Here is a 19,480-nt window from a genome sequence, read left to right on the forward strand (position 1 = left end):
AGGTAAAGTTTTAGTCTTTCTGGAGAGCAAACTTTGGGGGAGGATATTCCCAGGGAAGGTGCTGTAACCTGGGGTTTGGGAGGCCAGGGGAGAGTGCTGGCTCGGCTGGGGTGGCTGAGAAGTCGGAAGCTAGAGCAGGAGTCAGAGAGGGAGCAGCGCAGAAAGGGGGCGAGAGGGCACCTCGGACTCCCATTACAGGGCACATACTATGACGGCCGGAAGCGCCCACAGAGACTGTGGTCCCTGCAGAGTTCCCGGACAGGAAGTCTGCAATGTTCTCCTCTTCACAGCTCGTGGAGGAGACTCGTTTCCTGCTCTCCATTCCCAGCAGACCACCTGGCAACGGGCAGCTGTCTTACCCTGTCGGAGATAGAGAGGGCGGGTCAGGAAAGCCCCTGCGGCGGGAGGGGCATCCACAGGCAGGCTGACGCAGCACACGCCCATGAAATTGTCTGCTCAGCGCCCGTCTCCCTTTCCTCTGGTAGCCCACTATTTCTTTGATTCCAGAAATGGGTATGTGACCCAGGAGGGGTAAATTATTTCACCATTTTGATCACAGTGACTGTTCTAAGAGGCAGCATCAGGCTGAGCAAAGCTGAGCTAACCAGAGTTTTCCCTGGGCTTTTTCCTACTGGAGCCCGGAGAAAGGCTGTTACTCTCTGGTTAAAGAGCTGTTAAGGATGTGAGTCAGAGCTGCTGTTGTTAGGAATCTACCCCACGGAGAAGCTGGTTTGGCTGGAAGAAGTCTGCACACAGAGAGAAACTGAGACCAGAGCAGAGGGGCGAGCCCGGCCGGCTTGGCTGACCACAGGGCCATCCCCACCCCTGCCTGCCCTTCTTGTGGTTTGATCCCGTGAGCCAAGAAATCCCTTCTCAGCTTGGATTTCTTCCACTTGTGACCAAAAGATCCTGACTAATTCAGGTAGAGTGTGGATTGGAGTCAAACTTGTGAAAATACACCGAGAATTAAAAGAGTTTGAAAGCTCGGTCTGAGCAGGAAGAACACAGAAGGGACAGGCCGCCAACCTGGAGGAGGTGGCGTGCTGCCATTTGATGATCGAGAACAAGCAGACCGTTCAAACTATCTTTGGCTTTTACCTTCTGAAAAGGAATCTTCTTCAAATTGGAAAGTGAAAATAAACTTGAGTAAAAGGGGATGGAAACCCAAGATAAGTGAGGAGATGGTAAGAAAGGGCCACCTGCCTTGAAATGAGCTTGTCTCCAGGTCCTGCTGAGCCATGCAGTGGAGTGGACACCGTGCTGTGGGATTTGAAGAGATGTGCTTTGTGGGAATCATGACAATGGGATAACATGCTGTAAAACTGCAATAAGTGTTAGGTCAATATTCAAAAGGTGTTGGGTTCTTAGACCCTCTGTGGGGGAATGTCACGCCTTGACTTTAGCAAGATATTCAAGCTCTTGGGGCTGGCCCCGTGGCCGAGTGGTTAAGTTTGCGCGCTCCGCTGCAGGCGGCCCAGTGTTTCATTGGTTCAAATCCTGGGTGCGGACATGGGACTGCTCATCAAGCCACGCTGAGGCAGCGTCCCACATGCCACAACTAGAAGGACCCACAACGAAGAATATACAACTATGTACTGGGGGGCTTTGGGGAGAAAAAGGAAAAAATAAAATCTTAAAAAAAAAAAAAAAAAAGATATTCAAGCTCTTCATGGCATGCCTGCTCGGAACCTCTGGTCTCAGACAACCAGGAACGGAGAAGGAGCAGCCCTGGTTGGAGGGTGGTGAGGAGCGAGGGGCGGTGACAAGAGAATGAATTCTGTCTTGGGCAGGCTGCATTTGAGGTGCCTGCAGGACATCTGTGCAGGGCTGTTCAGATGGCAAATGGAACATTTTGATCCGGAGCTCAGAAGAGAAGTCAAGGCTGGTGAGACAGCTCTGGGGGTCAAGAACTGGGAGATAGTAGCCAGACGGTTGAGGAGACCCTCCAGGGACTCCATGGGTCTAAAAGAGAGAAGAGCAGCCTCCAAGCCGGAAGCTTAGGGATGACTTATTCTAAGGGCCTGATGGAGGAGGAAGAGCGGATGGAGAGAGAGAGAAAGAGGGTTCAGAGAGGGGAAGCACTAGTGGAGGCAGAGAAAAGAAAGGCTGAAAGAGGAGGAGTGGTTAACAGTGCCAAATGCTATAGGACGATGCTAATGAGGAAAGAATCCTGGATTACGGTTGAGGAGGTCAGTGGTGACCTTTGAGAAATCTGTTTCAATGAACTGGGGCATAAAATTTGAGTAGGAAGAAGTGAGTGGATGGTGAGAAATAAGCCCTCATTTCCTTCTTCCCACTATCACTGCCTTAGCTCACACCTCCTGTCTCATCAGCCTTTCACTAGTCTCTGAACTAGGTGTTCTGCCATTGTTTTCTTCCCACGTCCCCACCAGCTTCCACACGGGCACTGGTTTAGCTTCCTAAAGCACAGCTCTTGGTGGCCTGAGGAAGAACATGCAGCCCCCAGGCCTGGCATTTTCGTTGGAGAAATGCCAACTTCAGAGCTCATGCAATGGGCCCTGAGATCTCACTTAGGAAAAGCCCCTTGGGAAGCAGGTGTGGGAGGCGGGGCTCTGCATCACACAGTCACTCAAGGAGGAGGTTGACAGAGGTTCAGCCGTCTCCACTGGGCAGCTCCAAGCTTGCCATGGGCGCTGATGTCCACACCAGCAGAGACGGCAGAAGCCCCTGGATGGGGGCCCAGCTGCGGCCTGAAGAGGTGGGATTCCGGCCAGGCCTGGCAGTGGAGTAGGTTACATCACTCCTACTTCATCCTGTTGGCTAGAACCGAGTCACGTGGCCAGACTGAACTTTGCAACAGGCTGGGGAATGCTGTCTAGCTGAGTCATGAGAGGAAAGGAAAAACTTAGCCAGCCTCTGGTGGTCATGGCACTCAAGATCTTGTAAAATCAGACCCAGCCCACTTTTCCAGTCGTGTCTTCCTGGAGTTTGACCCTACTGCAAGGTGCAGGGGAGCACGCACGGTCCCATTCCCCCCTCAGGCAAGGACGCTCCTACCCCCTCGCTGCCTCCTGAAAGCCCACTCCTGCTCTGAGCCTCAGGGATAATCCACCTCTCCCACAGAGCCTTCCTCTGAGCTGCAATTATTTCCTCCTTTTGTAATTTGTTTGCCCCAGGACCCCTCGCTCTTTACCTCCTGCTTGTATTGCATTACAACAGTTACGTAAATTCCCAGTCTTTCCAGAGACCAGACTGCAAACCCAGACAGGCAGCGTGAGCCCACAGTTACCTTGCTCACCCTCTACTGACAGTCACTGTGGGTTCCACCATCCCGAATCAGCAGGAGCGGGCCAAGTCGCGGTGTGCATACCAGGATCAACTGGGTAAAACATCAGATAGTGGCATTCTTCAGGAATGTCCCGGAGCAGAATCCTGGAGACATAATAGAAACTCAGTGAATACTTTTGGTCTGGAATGGAATTGAACCATTGCTATCACTTAGTAACATACAAAGCAGGAGAGTAACTTGGAGGGACTTTGCAAAACGTAGCAGAGCTGGCTGGAGACATTTCCCGGGGCGCTGGTCTACCCAATGTAATTACTAGCATTCCAAGACTCAGCCAAACTGAAATGCCTAGACACTTCATTGAAAAAGAACAAAAATCAAATAAAGCAGAAACGGTGTTTTATGGTCGGTGTTTTGTGCTGGCATGTGACCATTTGAATTCGAGTGCTTTTGAAGGCACTCTGGGTTCTGAGATGGTTTTAAGACGGATGGTTTTAGTTGGTGTCTGTTGTAGTTCGCTCAGCAGCTGGGAGCTTGTTTACAGCTCTGTGGCTGAGGGCCGGAGAAGCGTCTGTGAATTCCTTTGTCAACGAGTCAACCAGGGAGAGCTACCTTCAAGTCCGCTGACTGCTTGTATTTGACTCTCAGTTGTCAAGGTTGATACAAGGAAGACGTTGTTTTGATAGGAAAAATGTTTGTGTGTATCTGTTCCACTCATGGCTGAGATGTTATTGGCATTAACCTGAGTTGAAGCAAAGAGGAGCCAATGAAGAGGGCGAGCTGCTGCCAACGGACAGCTGATGAGGGTGGTGGGCTGGGCTGACTCGAGCGTGGTGTCCAAGGGGAGTGGGCTGGGGCAGTGTGTCCTGGGTGGACTGCCTTCAGCGCTTCCCTGCCTGTCTGTGGGGTGGGAGACCCCTCCCCAGGCTGCCCGCACTGCGTCCTCCTTCAGGAGCCCTGCTACAGGGCAGTGGGAGAAAGGGTGGACGCGTCAGTGTGGAAAGAGCTCCGTCACACCTTGCTGGTCTTCCTTCTCCAGACCCCCAAGAGCCCCAGGACCCCATGATGCTGGCCTGGTGGGGATTCCAGCCCAGCAAGACTTCCATGGGGACTTGTTAAAGGACTCTCCATCCAGCCCAATCTCCCAGTTTTTCCTTTTCCTACATTTTTGTCCAAATGGCAGGTGTTCCCAAGACACACCCCATGTGCCTTTATTCCTTCTGTTTCTTCTTTCTGGAATGCCTCTCCTCCCCCAACCTAACTGACCCAGTTGGAATCCAAAACATCCTTTAATCCATCTCAAAGGGCACTCCCTTCATTCTTCTTTTTGATGGTCTCCACCAATTATGAACTCAGAGTTCAGGGCTCTTCTTTTGTATCTGTTGCTCCTGCTGCTACTTCTGGCACTCCTGCTAGCCCCACCAGCAGCCTTGCACGTCCTCAGTGCTCTCTAGATGCTGGCACTGAGCTTTCCACCCCTACAGGTGCAGAGCACACCAGCTGTGCTGTCGCACTGCCGGATTCACTTCGGGCTTCCGTGCCCTCAGCTGTCAGATGGGCAGATGAGTAGTTCCTAGCGCATGGGGCTGTTGGGAGGATCACCAGGTGAACCACAGCCAAGCATGCTGACATCCACTGGCTGGAGCTCGGATTACAACTCATCAGAAGGGGAACTCACCCTGTGCACAAATGGGCAGTGAGAGCGCAGAGAGCAAATGGTGCGAAGCCCAGAACACAGACACATGAGGAATGGTTGACAGACATGGGTGGCGTGGTCTAGGGCGGCCCGGCGTCCCCGCTGGTCCTCCTCTGATATCTGGGGGCCACCACGGCAGGGGTGAGGAGGTAGGATTCCTTTCTGGCAGGGAGAGCTGTCTGCAGATGAATTGGGCTGCTGGAGAGGTGGGGGGCTGCCCAACACAAGACGTGCTTGGTAGAGGTCTGGCCAGAACTTGGGAGGAAGACTGACCTCCATGGGCCCTGGTGAGCCTGGGATCGCCGCCTGGTTTGTCCCACAGGCTGCTGGAAGGTTCCATGTGTCAGTTGTACAGTGGTCTACAAATGCGAACATTATTATAATGTAGGGCTTGTTTTCACTTGTAGAAACCATGTCCCCTCCCCTTTTTAAGAGCAGGCGTGGGGTGGGGAGGAGATCAGATCCTGCCTGCTGGACACTGAGCTGCTTAAGGAAGAGAGAGAAGGACCGATGGGGACAACCTAGGGGCCACCCCCACCCCGACCCGAAATGGGCTTCCTCCCTGCCTCAGCCTGTGCCTCTCGGAGAGACCCCGCTGCCTTCTAGCGGGCTCACCTGAACCAAGATGGGCGGGCGAGGATGGGAGGAGAGCTGCAGGGTTTGGGTGGGGCGGGGTCAGTACCAGGGGCGATTGCCTGTCACAAGAGAAAATACGGCCCCCAGAAGAGAGGTGGCAGGAGTTTAATCCGAGAGCCGGTTGCTGTGAAGGTCTATTTATAAAGTGGCACGGCCTGTGCCAGGACCAGCAGAGCTGGGAGGGCCGGCCCGGGAGCCTCGCCGGCCGCGTCCTGCCTGAGACCCTGTCTCCCGCAGACTCTCAAAGTCCACGGCTGTCTGCCCGCAGCTGTGGTTTATTCTGCGTTGGGAGAGAAGGGGAGTGAAGCTCGCTTTTTTCCATTTGCCCAAGACACTATTTTGAACAAAAATATGTTCAGAGAGGTGAAAGAGATGCTTGGAGTACAGCTGTTTCATTGTCAGTGAAATCATAGCTATTGAGGGTGACTCAGGCTGCTGGGGAAAGCAACCCCAAAACAAGTGGCTTATGAAAACAAATTGCGAAAAGAAAAAGCATGAGTGAGAATAATGACCTACAGGAAGAAATGAGGTAAAGTCTGAGGGATGCACCCGACAGACTCTGAGGCGGGCAGCATGGCAGTGGGAGCAGCCCCAGACCTCAGCTCAGGAGGTCTGGGATTTGTCTCAGCTCTATTGTTTACCAGCTGTGTGACCTTGGGCCAGTCACTTAACCTCTCTGAGCCTCAGTTTTGTCCATTTGTAAATCAGGCTAATCTCCTTGCACTGCCGTTTTTACCGAAGTGCCATAAGTCTATCTTTGTAAGCAATATGAAAACAGATATTATCAAATTCTCCTCCCTTTTCTTCCGGCTGTGGGCTCCATCTCTGCTGTACTTTCTGCAGTTTGGCTTCTGGCTTCTCCTGCATTGGGCCCATCTGAAAATGCTGTTCCTGTGTCTCCTCAGACTGCCACTTGGGGCTTGTCACAGCTGTCTGGGGCTGGGGGTGGCAAGGCGGCTTTCCTAGGACGGGCCTACAGAATTGCTCTCTCTCTCTCCGGGGCGCTCTGAGTCACAGTCCTGGCTGGCTCCTCATTGTCAACTGTCCCTCCCCTTGGCCGCCCGATCCCGGCCACAGTGTCCTCCATTCGTTCCGTGAACACATGGTGCGCCCTGCGTTGCCGTGGCACTTCCTGTGCCCTCTGATTGGCCTGCGTCCCCAGTCAGCCATGGGCCCCCTTCTCTCCCCTCCTGCAGGTCTTCCCCATACGGGAGGCCTGCCCTGACCCTTGGTTAAAATGGAGTAACCACCTCCTGTTTGTCTTTCTTGCTTTATTTTTCTCCACAGCAGCTTCCGCCATCAGACATGCTACTACTTTATTTACTGTGTGTCCCTGTCACACCCTCCCGGCGAGTAAGTTCCATGAGGGCAGAGATGTTTCTTCCTTCTGTTCACCACAGGCTCTCCTCCCTGGTGAGATGAGCTGGGGAGTAATCTCTCTTTCTCTATTGTCTGGAAGAGTTTGTGTCAGCTTGAGATGATCGTTCCTTGAAAGTTTGACCTCACCTGTGTCAACACAAATAATCCATAATCAATCTATAAATCAAAATTGGGGTGAGTTTGTTATCAGTCAGATCTGAGGACTAGCCCATGGCCTTCCTTCCCCAAGGAAGGAAGGGCACCAAAGAAGAGGGGTGTACAGAGTGATTATATACCGTCTTGGAACAAAGAGCATCCATCAGTATGATAGCGATGTCCCTTTTACAGTTGTCACAAGATGCTTAGCTGGCACAGCAGCTCAGCGGTCAGCATGTCAGTGGTCACAAGGTGAGTGGTCACAAGGCGAGCACAGCAAGCCAGTAATTAATCCTTGGTTTAGGGAGAGAGGCTTATCCTTAAAGAAATGCCAATATAGGGGAAGTTACATCCTTATCGGTAAGGGCATCATTCTTGTAGTAAATATTTAAAGCAGATGTACAAGGCATGCTCAACAGGCCACGTCAGGTCCTTTTGGAAAAACAAGGTTAGGCCAAGTTAGTTTTAAATCAAATGGCTTCCTTGTGTATTCCTATATATACTATTGCTTTTCACTTATTTATCAACTTTAAGTCCGTCTGGGCCAAGTAGTTTTGTGTGTGTGTGGGAATAATTTTAGCCAGTGTGCCAGATTCTTTAATAATTATAGCACTATTCAAAAGTTTTTGCTTGAGTCAGTCAGTTTTCATAATTATATTTTTGTAGGAATTTGTCTTTTCAAAATTGTTGGCATATTGGTTTTGGTCATGCTCTCCTGTTATTTACTATATATACTTTCCGTGTAGTCATACCTCCCTTTCATTCATAATATTGTTTATTTTAACTTTTGTCTTCTTTTTTTTTTTTTTTTAAGATTTTATTTTTTTCCTTTTCCTCCCCCAAAGCCCCCCCGGTACATTGTTATGTATTTTTAGTTGTGGGTCCTTCTAGTTGTTGCATGTGGGACGCCACTTCAGCATGGCTTGATGAGCAGTGCCATGTCCGCGTCCAGGATCTGAACTGGCAAAATCCTGGGCTGCTGAAGTGGAGCGCACGAACTTAACCACTTGGCCATGGGGCTGGCCGTGCTGAGGCCATTCAGAGGTCTCCCCTGCTGAACTTCTTAAGAATAACACTTAGCTCACTAATTTTGAGATTTTCTTCCATTTAGTATAGGTATGTAGCTATAAATTTCCCTCAGAGTACACATTGGCTGTATCCCAGAAGTTTTGATATGTGGTCTTTTTATTGTCATTCAGTTTTAGATATTTAAAAGATTTTCATTTTGATATTTCCCCTTTAATCCATGAGTTATTTAGCAATACTGCTAAATATGTGGGCATTTTTAATGTATGTTTTTAACTTCTAATTTAACTTCATTGTGGTCAGGGTACCCAGTCTGTTTTATACCTAAGTTTGAAATTTATTGAGATTTTTTTAATGGCGTAGTAGATGTTCAAGTTTTTGCACACATTTCACATGTGCTTGAGAAAGGTATATGTTCTCTACTATTTGGAAGAACTCTAAATTAGATGTTATTTGAATGAGTCATAAATGTCATAGATTGGGTCATATTTTCTACATCCTTGCTGATCTTTTGGTCATATTACTCTATCAATAACTAAAAAAAGCCAGTCTAAATTCACCCTTGTTCTATAAAATTTTACCTAATATATTTGAGGCTATTTTTTTAAAGAGTGTAGAGCTTTATTATTATTATTTATTTTTTGCAGGGGAAGATTCCTGCTAAGCTTACATCTGTTGCCAATCTTCCTCCTTTTTTCTTCCCTTTTGCCCTCCAAAGCCGCAGTGCAAGGTTGTATATAGTTGCAAGTCCTTCTGGTTCTTCTGTGTGAGCTGCTGTCACAGCATGGCTATTGACAGATGGGTGGTGGGCTTCTGCTCCTGGGAACCGAACCTGGGCCGCCAAAGTGGAGTGTGCCAAATTTTAACTGCTGCGTCATCAGGGCTGGCTCTATTTGAGGCTGTTTTATGTGCATTTATATTTAAAGTTGCTCTCTTCTTGATGAATTAAAACTTTTATTACTTTATGGTAACCCTCTTGATCCCTAATAGTGCTTGTTGTCTTAAAGTCTAGTTTAAATGATACGAATATGCTACCTTGCTTTCTTTTGGTTCATATTTGCCTAACATGCCATTTTCCATCCTTTTGCTTTCAACCTTTGCATGTCCTCATTCTTAATGAATGTCTTATAAATAGCACATACCTGGATTTAAAATATTCAATCTGTTAATCATTTGTGCAGTGAGTTTCATTCAAATGCATTCATTTTAATTATTGATATATTTGGACCTATTTCTACCTTCTTTGTCCCAAGTTTCCTATGTTTCTTTTCAATCTTTTCTTTCTTTTGACAAAAATTCTTATCAATATCCCTCCCAGTAAGACAAGAATCTTCATCCTTGGTCTCTCCCTAACCTCTTCCAATCCCTATTATGTAGTTATTATCTATACTTTTAATATGGGTAATTATTGGTATCTTTCTCTTTTTCTTTAGTCGTAGCTACTTTTTTTTAAGACAGCTCAAACTCTTCCAAGCTATTTGGTCTCCTCTGCTTTATGTACCTCTTGCATCATCTCCTGATGCAACAAATGTCTTTCTTCTTTTTCAGGTACTTTATCTAAAACTAATTTTGATGAGTCTTTGTGGTGAAACATCTAAGGGCATGTATGCCTGAGAAATTTTTAAAAAATTATGTCTATATATTTGGATGGCAGTTCAGTTGGTCACAAAATTTCAGGTTTAAAGTTCTTTTCCTTCAATACTTAAAAAAAATATAATTCTATTGAATCATTGCATCCATTGTTGCTGTTGGAAAATATGATTTCAATCTGAATCAGCTTTTTTTTTCCTGGAAACATTTTAAATCATCTTTTTGGAATTCTTAATTTTTGTAATAACATATCTAGGTGTGTGTTTTACCTGGTATCTCTTTTGTTTTTTTGCTAGCCCAGGGCCCTTCAAATCTGAAGTTTCTAATCTCTTTTAATTCAGGGAGATTTAATCTATTATTTTTTGAAATTATTTCTCTTCCCCACTTTTATTATTTTCTCTTTCTGGAACTTTTATTATTTTATTATATGTTAGATTTACTTCTTCTAACCTGCATATCACCTAGCTTTCTTCTTATTTTCTGTTTCTTTAACTTTTCTTCTTCTTTCTGGGAGAAGTGGTCAATCTGGTCTTTCAAAATATTAATTTATTCCTTGTTAATTGTTCCTTTGCCTTTTATGCCTTCTAGAGGGTTCTTTATTTCAAATATTATATTCTTGAACCTATTATTTATATTTTGATGATTTTGCATACTTTCTTTTCTGTTTCATGTTGAAATATATATATATTTTTAAAGTATGTGCATTAGGTTAGTTTTAAATTCTTGCTTCTGTGTCTTAATATTCTGGTGGAATCTTCAACCCTGTATATTGTTTTTCTTTTGAAGAGGTTGGTTCCTCAATCGTCTTGTTGATCTGGCCTCTGAGCTTGCTCTCCCTGAGGCATCAGCTGTCCCTCAGGGAGGGGCTGGGGCCCAGCCTGTGTCAGCTCCAGTGAGCTCAGGGGGAGAGAGTGAAGGAGCCCTGGGGGCAGAGATCCTCTGAAAACAATCCCTAAAGTCAAGACTTGACTTTCGCCTTTCAGAGGGAAGCAGAATTAGGAGAAGATGAGGGATTAGAGGAGGAGGGGTGAGGACGCGACTAAGAGAGTTTTTAGTCTCCGCTTACGTTTTCCTCAGCTCCTCGCCCACACAGAACTTCTGCAAGGTCTGGTTTTACTCCTGGGGAGCAAATGGACCAAAGTTTGGGAGCAGGAGCAGTACCCCAACAGCTCCTTTTCCATTTTATCCTTTTAGTGCTGTTCTTGCTCCAAGCAAAAGCCACCTTCTCCTTTGGACACACAAGTCCGTGAAAGCTTATCTTCTCCAGTTCACCTGTTTGCTATGGTGGAAAGAGGCTGTAGTGAGATCGACAAATTCTTGATACAAATCACATTCTCTATGTTGAATGCCTGATTTTTTTTGCCCCATACACTTTATTCCAGCTAAGTTAGCCTTCCTAAGGACCCCTGCTCTCTGCCTTTGGGCTCTCCACCTTTGGGCTTCCTTTACTTGGCTCCACGTGGCTTTTTTCCCTTCTTAGCATTTCACTTATCCTGCAAAAGCACATTTCACTCAGCTCATGACTTATCTTAGAGAACTTTTCCCAAATGACAGCAATTCTTGATCCAATTTATCCCACCTTGACCCAAATTTCTGCTCAACAGAAGACAGAGATAAAGGGGGAGGGGAATAGAATGATTCATCTGTGAATGGAGTTTGACAGGCCCCCCTCCCCCATGATACCTATCGCCACTCTGCTCACCCAGGTGACAATCTTATTCCCATTATTCTTTTTCAGATGAAGAATCATTTTCTTCAAACTCTGGATTTGAGGGGTTTCGGACTCAGGGATACAGGACACAGTGGAAGCCAAGGAAGAGATTTGGGCTTAAAATAGAAACATTAAGTGAATGTTTGAAAGAGTGATGATGAGACCCCCACCATCCTGCTTCCCTTGCCTTCTACCTAGAATACTGGAAGCCAGAGTTGTTCCTCTTACCCTAGGATGTGAGTGGTGTAAGATAGGGGTCCAATTTCTTTCTTTTGCATGACGATATCCAGTTTCCCCAGCACCATTTATTGAAGAGATTATCCTTTTTCCATTGGGTTTTCAGATGTTAGTCAACCATATATGCATGGGTTTATTTCTGGGCTTCTATTCGTTCCATTGGTTTGTGTGTCTGTTTTTATGCCAGTAACATACTGTTTTGATTACTACAGGTTTGTAATATAGTTTGAAATCGGGAACTGTGATGCCTCTAGCTTTGTTCTTTCTCAAGATTGCTTTGGCCATTTGGGGTCTTTTGTGGTTCCATAGGAATTTTAGGATTTTTTTTCCTATTTCTGTGAAAAATACCATTGGAAGTTTGATAGAGATTGCCATAGAGTCTATAGATGGCTTTGGGTAGTATGGACATTTTAATAATATTAACTCTTCTTATCCAGAATATGGGATATCTTTCCATTTATATATGTCTTCTTTAATTTGTTTCATCACTGTCTTATAGTTTTCAGCGTACAGATCTTTCACCTCCTTGGTTAAACTTATTCCAAAGTATTTTATTGTTTTTGATGCTATTGCAAATGAGATTGTTCTCTTTATTTTTTTCAGACATATTATTGTTAGTAATATTATTTTTTTAAAATATTAGCTCTGAATCTTACAACGTTTGCTAAATATATTTATTAGTGCTGGTAATTCTAGTGGCTTTTTCACATTTCCCTTAGGATTGTCTATGTAGACAAGCATGTCTACAAATTAATAGTTTTTCTCTTTCTTTTCTAACCTGTATGGTTTATATTTCTTTTTCTTGACTTATTGCACTGGGTATGACTTCCAGTTCAGTGTTGAATAGGAATGGTGAGAGTGAATAATTTTGCTCTGTTCCTGATCTTAGTGGGAGAGTGGTCTTTCACCACTGAGTATGATGCTAACTCAAAGTTTTTGTAGGTGCCCTTTATCAGATTGAAGAATTTTCCTTTTTGCTGAGAGTTTTTATCATGAATGAGTGTTAAGTTTTGTCAAATGCTTTTTCTGCCTCTTTTGAGATGATCACATGGTTTATGTCTTTTATTCTATTAATATGGTGAACTACACTGATTGGTTTTCAAATGTTAACAATAACCTTAAATTCCTGGATAAATCCCACCAGATCATGATGTATTATCCTTTTAAAGTATTGTTTAGCTTGTTTTTCCAATATTTTGTTAAGGATTTTTGCTTCCATGTTCATGAAGAATATTAGTTATAGTTTTATTTTCTTATAATGTCTTTCTTTTTAGTACCAGAGTAATGCTGGCCTCTTAAAATGAGGCGGAATCGTTCCTTCTCCTCTATTTCCTGAAAGTATGTGCGTGGGATTGGCATTATCTCTTCCTTAAATATTTGATAGAATTTGCCAGAAAAGCCATCTAGACCTGGATGTTTATTTGTGTGAAGGTTTTTAATTTCAGTTCCATATTTTTAGTAGATATAAGCCTATTCATACCTTTTATTTCTTCATGTGCCAGTTTCGGTAATCTGTTTCTTTTAAGGAATATGACCTCTAGTTTGTCAAATTTATTGGCATATCATTGTTCATACTCTTTCCTTATTAGTTTTTTAATACTTGTAGGATCTATGGTGATATTTCCTCTTTCATTCCTGATATTGGTATTATGTGTCTTCTTGGTCGGTGTATTTAGAGTTTTATCGATTGATTGGTCTTCTTAAAGAACAGGCTTTTGGTTTCATTGGTTTTCTCTATTGTTTGCTATCTTCTATTTCTTTTTACAAGAGAGGAAATAGTGGTCATAGTTTATCCTTTTTTCAAGCAGTGAACGATATTAAACTGTCTTAATAATGTTCATACTTACTCAAAAACACACAACTAAGAATTTTTACGTAACTCTACTTGGAAGATGAGGAAAGCGGAGGAGCAGAGATAGTTTATGAAAACTGTATCTGAATCTTCATAATAAGAAGTCAGTAATAGACTAGAATGGATTAATCAACAAACTGCAGAATAAGCATATTACTTTGAAAAGTCAGAGTAAATACTGGAAGAAAGAGGGAAAGGAATTGAAAATGGTCATCTTCAGAAAGCAAAACTCCGGAGTTAGGGAGGAGACTCATTTTTCATCATGTTTTTCTTTTTAAATTGAGCATTTGATTTTTAAGATAGACACATGTATTACATTGATAAAATAAAAATTCTTTTAATATTTTAATATCAGAATAGAAAAAAGCATGGCTGGGAAGCAACAAGGTTGGAGAGGCCACAGCTCCAGATGCTGCTGTCCTGGGTAAAGGGGAAAAAGAGGGAATAAGTCTGGGGACGCAACTGAGAATCCTGGGAGAGAGGGCAGACATGGTCTCAAGGGATGTGCCCCTGACTTTCAATATCGCTAAAAGAATCCTACGATTTTCATTTAGTTAAAAAAATTCTGCATTTGTTTTTATTCTGATGGAATTATTATAAAGGTAAAGTTATCAAGCCTATTGTGATCAAACTTATGATTGCCACATAAATATATCCGTAAATAATAATATTAAATAGCTCTTCACAGTTTATAAGGAGAATTTTCACGTGCACCGCTTTCTTCCTCACTTTAGCCCTGCAATCCCGTACTGTTGTGGATAGTGTCTTCACTGTGTAGCCGAGTGTCGGTTAAAAGATTTGCTCAAGGGCACATTGGTGATAAGTGCCAGAGGGTGCACTCCAAACTCATTACATCCACTAATAATTCCACAACATACAAGGTCCAGTCACAAAACAATTTTGAGCATGTTGATTTATTTATCTGTGTATTTTCATAACTATAAGCTGATTACCTGCATGACAAGTAGCAGAACGGAACAGGTACTGATTTGGGTTGGAATAGGTTTGAACAGGAGGTGCTGTAACTGCTTGCTGCACAACATGGGGAGCGTTACTTAATTTATCTGAGCCTTGTTTTCTCCACCTGGAACAGGATATTACTACCTTCCGCACAGAGTTGTTCTTAAGAATTAACGTATATAAAATGTTTATTGTAGTACCTGGAAGTTAGTGTGGACTCAGTAATTGGTTAACAGTGTGGTCATTTTTGTTAACTACACAGATACCTGTGAGATCGTTTAGCGCTTCATGCTTTCTATGTTTTGCACGTGAGAACAGCAATATTAGCTCACCATCAGAGCGATGATATTCAGTTTTCCTAGACAATGCTCAGTTTCAAGAAAATTGAGGCAGGCATATGTGAACATCAAAGCTAACTGAAAGTACTTTAAAAATTAATTTATTTTTGGAAGTCAACTTTCCAGTAACATGAATCACTAAGAATCAGACTATGTCTGTATACATCCTGCTTTTGTAAAATAGCATAAATGAAAAGAAAAATGTGGATAAATATATATCAAACAGTTAATGGTGGTCCTCTCTGAGGGCTGGGATCATGGCAATGACCTTCTATTTTATTTATAATTTTAGTGCTTTAAAAAAATAATGAACAGACACTACTTTTATAAACTGAAAAAGGAAAATGATTTAAAAATAATTACATGACAAGTAAGCTTTTCTTTATTAAAACAGTCTGACGTGACTTGCTCCGTGCCGGCTCCTAGTGATCATTTCTCCCTAAGTGCTCTGGGGTCCTCCTCACGGGTAACATCAGCCGATGACTGTCTGGCTACAGAGTTTCTGTCAGCACCGATGAACCGCTTGTGTCACAGAATTTGCATCTGGTTTTCATAAGAAGATGTGTTCCTTGGTGCTTTCTAGGCCTAGTAATCAAAACATTTTAGGATCAGAGGAAATCTGCTCATTTTAAAGGACGGATTTCAGTGCTAGACTTTCTAGCCATTAGTATGACTGCTGAGGGCATTGTTGCTGTCAAAGCCATTTTAATTAAACTCATTTATAAATAGAGATTTAAAAGGGACTTTGGCTGTCATCTCACACCCCAAGATGGCATTCGAGCCTTGCTTTTCAATTATTCCTAAAGTTATTTCTAAATCCAATGCTGCGCTCAGTTTTAACCTTTCTCTCCCTTCCTGGCCCATCGGGGTCTGTCCGAAGCTCCCTTCCTGACTCCTCTCTCCACGTTTTCCCTCTGCCCCTTTCTGTCTGGGGCTCCTGCTTCTTCCCGGAGCTGGAGGGGGTGGGGAGAGGCCGCTTTGGCTTCAAGGGCTGCAGGGGCAGCCCCGCTTCTTCCAAAGGCTCTCCGAGTTTGGTGTCCAGCAGCTGCCGGGAGAGTCCCAGAGTTTCAAATGCTTTCAGATCTCACCTTATTAAGGTCTTAGAAACATCATCCTTCTCCGAAGTGATAACCTGTCTACCAAGGAGGGCGTGTAGACAATGTCAGCTCTCTGACTGACGGGTCCTTGTGAGTGTGAACAAAAGCCACCCAGGCACCTGCTCGTCTCCAGGTGGTGGGCATGGCCACCAACAAAACCTGCCCCCGCGCTGCTGTCTGGGTGCTATTTCAGGAATGACCAGGAATTGGCTGCTCCGACGGCAGAGCAGGGACCCACCCAGAGATGCCGTGTCACCTCCACGGTGAGCTCATCGACACTTACTGTGCGTGCGGACGGGAGTTTACGACATCTGTATCATACCTCGTTCTCAACCTTTACACTCACTTGAATATGAGACTTTAAAAGAAATGACTTCCCTTTTGAGAGAGTTGAGAAAAGTTCCGAAAAGAACACAGGGGAAGTTGATGAGACTATCGGGTGACTCATTTCCCGGGAATTAGCTGAGTTTTCCTGGTGGGTCGTCCATCGTAGGTGCAAATGCGGTTCCCAAAGTCTTCCTGGCTGAGGTCAGAGCAAAACGTGTGTGTGTGTGTTTGGCATTTGACTTCATTCAAAGTTGCTTTTTGAGAAGAGTTGTGACCCTACATACAGGGCATCTTGTGGGCAAGGCTCTGTGATGAGATAGGATGTGACTCAGGCTTCAATTCTCATAACAAAACTGTAACGTGGAAACCTCCCTCTGAGTACCTGGAACATGGGGTTCCCCTCTCAACCAGCGACCTGCGTTCGTCCTCGAGAGCCTGGAGTCTGGAGTCAGACAGCCTGGAGCTGGACACTCACTTCTGCCACATACCACAGGCAACGTTTAACACATCTGTTCCTGGGTCTTTTCATTTGTAAAACGGGTATATGATAGTATGTACCCACAGGGTGGTGAAGATTCAGGTACGCTGAGCGCTGAAGACCTTGCTCTGTGCACGTGTTGTTTTCACTGTTGTTTCTGGTTATCTCAAATGTTCAGCTCCTGCCAAAGTCCAGTAAGAACACTGATCTTTGAGAATAATGATAACAATTGCTGACATTTGTTGGGCACCTACTGTGTGCATGGCTGTACTCATTTACCCCTCACCACAAGCCTCGGAGGAGAAGCCCAAAGTATGTGCCGTCCACCCTTTCCTTTCCTGTAGTCCCTGTGCCGGGTCAGCGGGGATGAGCACAAGGCTGCCTCCAGAGGAGAAAGTTCTTTCACAGGCTGTGGTGTGGCCTGATGTCCTCAACCTTTATTGAAGGTCAACATGAGGAACAGCCGTGTGATAAACATTGCTATTGAACATGGTGCATTTCACTGTCCAGTGGCCTTTATAGAAATCAGATGTCATGAATTCGTTTCAGAGCATAGAGAAAGGTGGTCTTTCTTGAAGTTTCCTTTCATTAGAGAGACAGCTGGGATTAAAGCCTGGAGACTCTGGTTCAGTAAGTTTGGGTAGGGTCAGGTAACTGTATTTTTAAAATGCTTTCTCCCTCTGTGAATCTGAGGCACAGCCATGGTTAGGAACCTCTGACGGGCTCATCAGCTCTCCCTCTGTGCCCTGATTGTTTGGCGTCATGGAGCTAAGGTTTGTGCTTAGTTATAGCTTCCTGCTTAGACTGAATGTTTGTGTCCCCTAAAATTCATACAGTGACGACTGCTAAGCCTAATGTGACGGCGTTAGGAGGTGGGGCCTTTGGGAGGTGGTTAAGTCATGAGGGTGGAGCCCGCAGGAATGGGATTAGAGTCCTTATGAATGAGACCCCACCTAGCCCTCTTGCCCTTTTTACCATGGGAGGACACAGTGAGAAGATGGCCTTCTGAGAACCAGGAAGCGGGCCTCGCCAGACACCGAATCTGCTCCCAGCCCCCAGAACTGTGAGAAAGAAATGTCTTTTCTTTATCAGCCCCAGTCTGTGGTGTTCTGTCACAGCGACCTGAATGGACCGAGATGCTTCCTTCCACCTGCGTCTTCTGATAGGATTTTCGCTCTCTTTCCATGTCACGTCTCATGTTCTTTCAGTTACCTTCTTTAAATATTTTTAGAGTTCACACATCACTTATTGTAAAATGCCTCAAGTCTGTTTTTCGCATAAAACCAAATTAGTGGAAGGATGAATGTAATTGTCCACCTAAAGTTTTCAACAGCTTTTCCTTAAAACTCTTCATTCTTTCTTTCTATCACTCTTTCACCTACCTTGGCTATTTTTAGTTAATTGTTTGACAAAGTAAACAGTTATACTTATTTACTTTAGAAAAGCACCAATATATTCGAAAGGGAGACTGGCTCACTCTCAGACGTCTCCAGGCACCGTCGTTGTGAAGAGAGACTGTCCTGGGGGAAGGAGTTCAACCCGCAGGTCAGGAGATTGGGAGGCCCTAGTGCGTTCACAGGCAGGCGCCGAATAGATGCTGACGCGGGCGGAGTTCGTGTCATCTCGGGCACCTCCCGCCGCCTCATTGCACTGATGTCAGTTTAGACGAGCTCCTTGCTTCAGGATGTCGACGACGTGCAGCAATTGTTTCATGTTTGTTAACAACGTGATAGGTCTTTTGTGAAGATGAACGTGGCCTAGGTCCCTCACACAGCATTTACAATCAGCTTTTCTTGCTTTACAGCAGCCTTCATCGAGTAAAAAGGCAATTCCAAAGGTCGTTGCAAGATTGCAATCCAGACACATGTGCTGCTCTGTGTGGGAGGATGACTGACCGGCGCCTGGAGGAATGAGCTGGCTTCACCCGAGGGGGACCCTTCCGGGCCAGTTGAAGGCGGTAAGACGCCTGGGACCAGCTGCAGGCATTTGCTTGGTCCCGCCTTCTACGGAGGAAAAAGGATTTTTTTTCATTTAGTGTGAAAAATACTCCAATACCACCAGACTGTGTTAAAATAATCAGATTGATGGAATGGATTTTAAATTAAGTTTTGAGTAATAAACCTCTATGTTATTTCCTCCGCTGTCAATCAGCATGGGTGACTTATGACGAAGTCTAACCAGCGTTTTTCATTCCAGAGGTGACCATAACGCAACTATTTATTTGGATGCTCCCTCCCTGTTTTCCAAGGAATCAACTGTCTAATCTAAACTTCTCAGGCACCTGTTCTGTGTATGTGTTTGCACTAGATACTGTCACTGTCCTTTAGGAATTCACCATTGAATTGGGATAATACATTATGAATACAATACAAAAATGAAAATGATTAGCAATACAAAGCAGTGCAAATTAACTATGACAGCGGTAGAAACACAGGTTGGCAGGAATTCAGAGGCAGGCCTAGGCAAGTGGGTTGGTGAGATCAAGGAAGGCTTCCCCAAGGCGGTGTGACCTGGTCTATGGTAGAGCTGTGGATAGACCTGTGTAGAAACTCTCTTCTCCAACCACAAAGGTCTGTGCACCTGTGGAACCTTCCTTTCCCCTTTTCACCACCACATCTTTGCCAGTGCCATTCTGCCCACCTGGACTGTCCAACCTCTTTCTCCGGTTGGCATAATTCTCCCCAATTTTCCAGACCTAGATTGTGGAGGTCCTTGAACGTGTGGCTTAGGAATGTGAACTTTCTGTTAGTGGGAATCACTCTCTATTTCT

Source organism: Equus quagga, chromosome 15 (genome assembly GCF_021613505.1).
Source record: "Equus quagga isolate Etosha38 chromosome 15, UCLA_HA_Equagga_1.0, whole genome shotgun sequence".
Classification (NCBI taxonomy): Eukaryota; Metazoa; Chordata; class Mammalia; order Perissodactyla; family Equidae; genus Equus; species Equus quagga.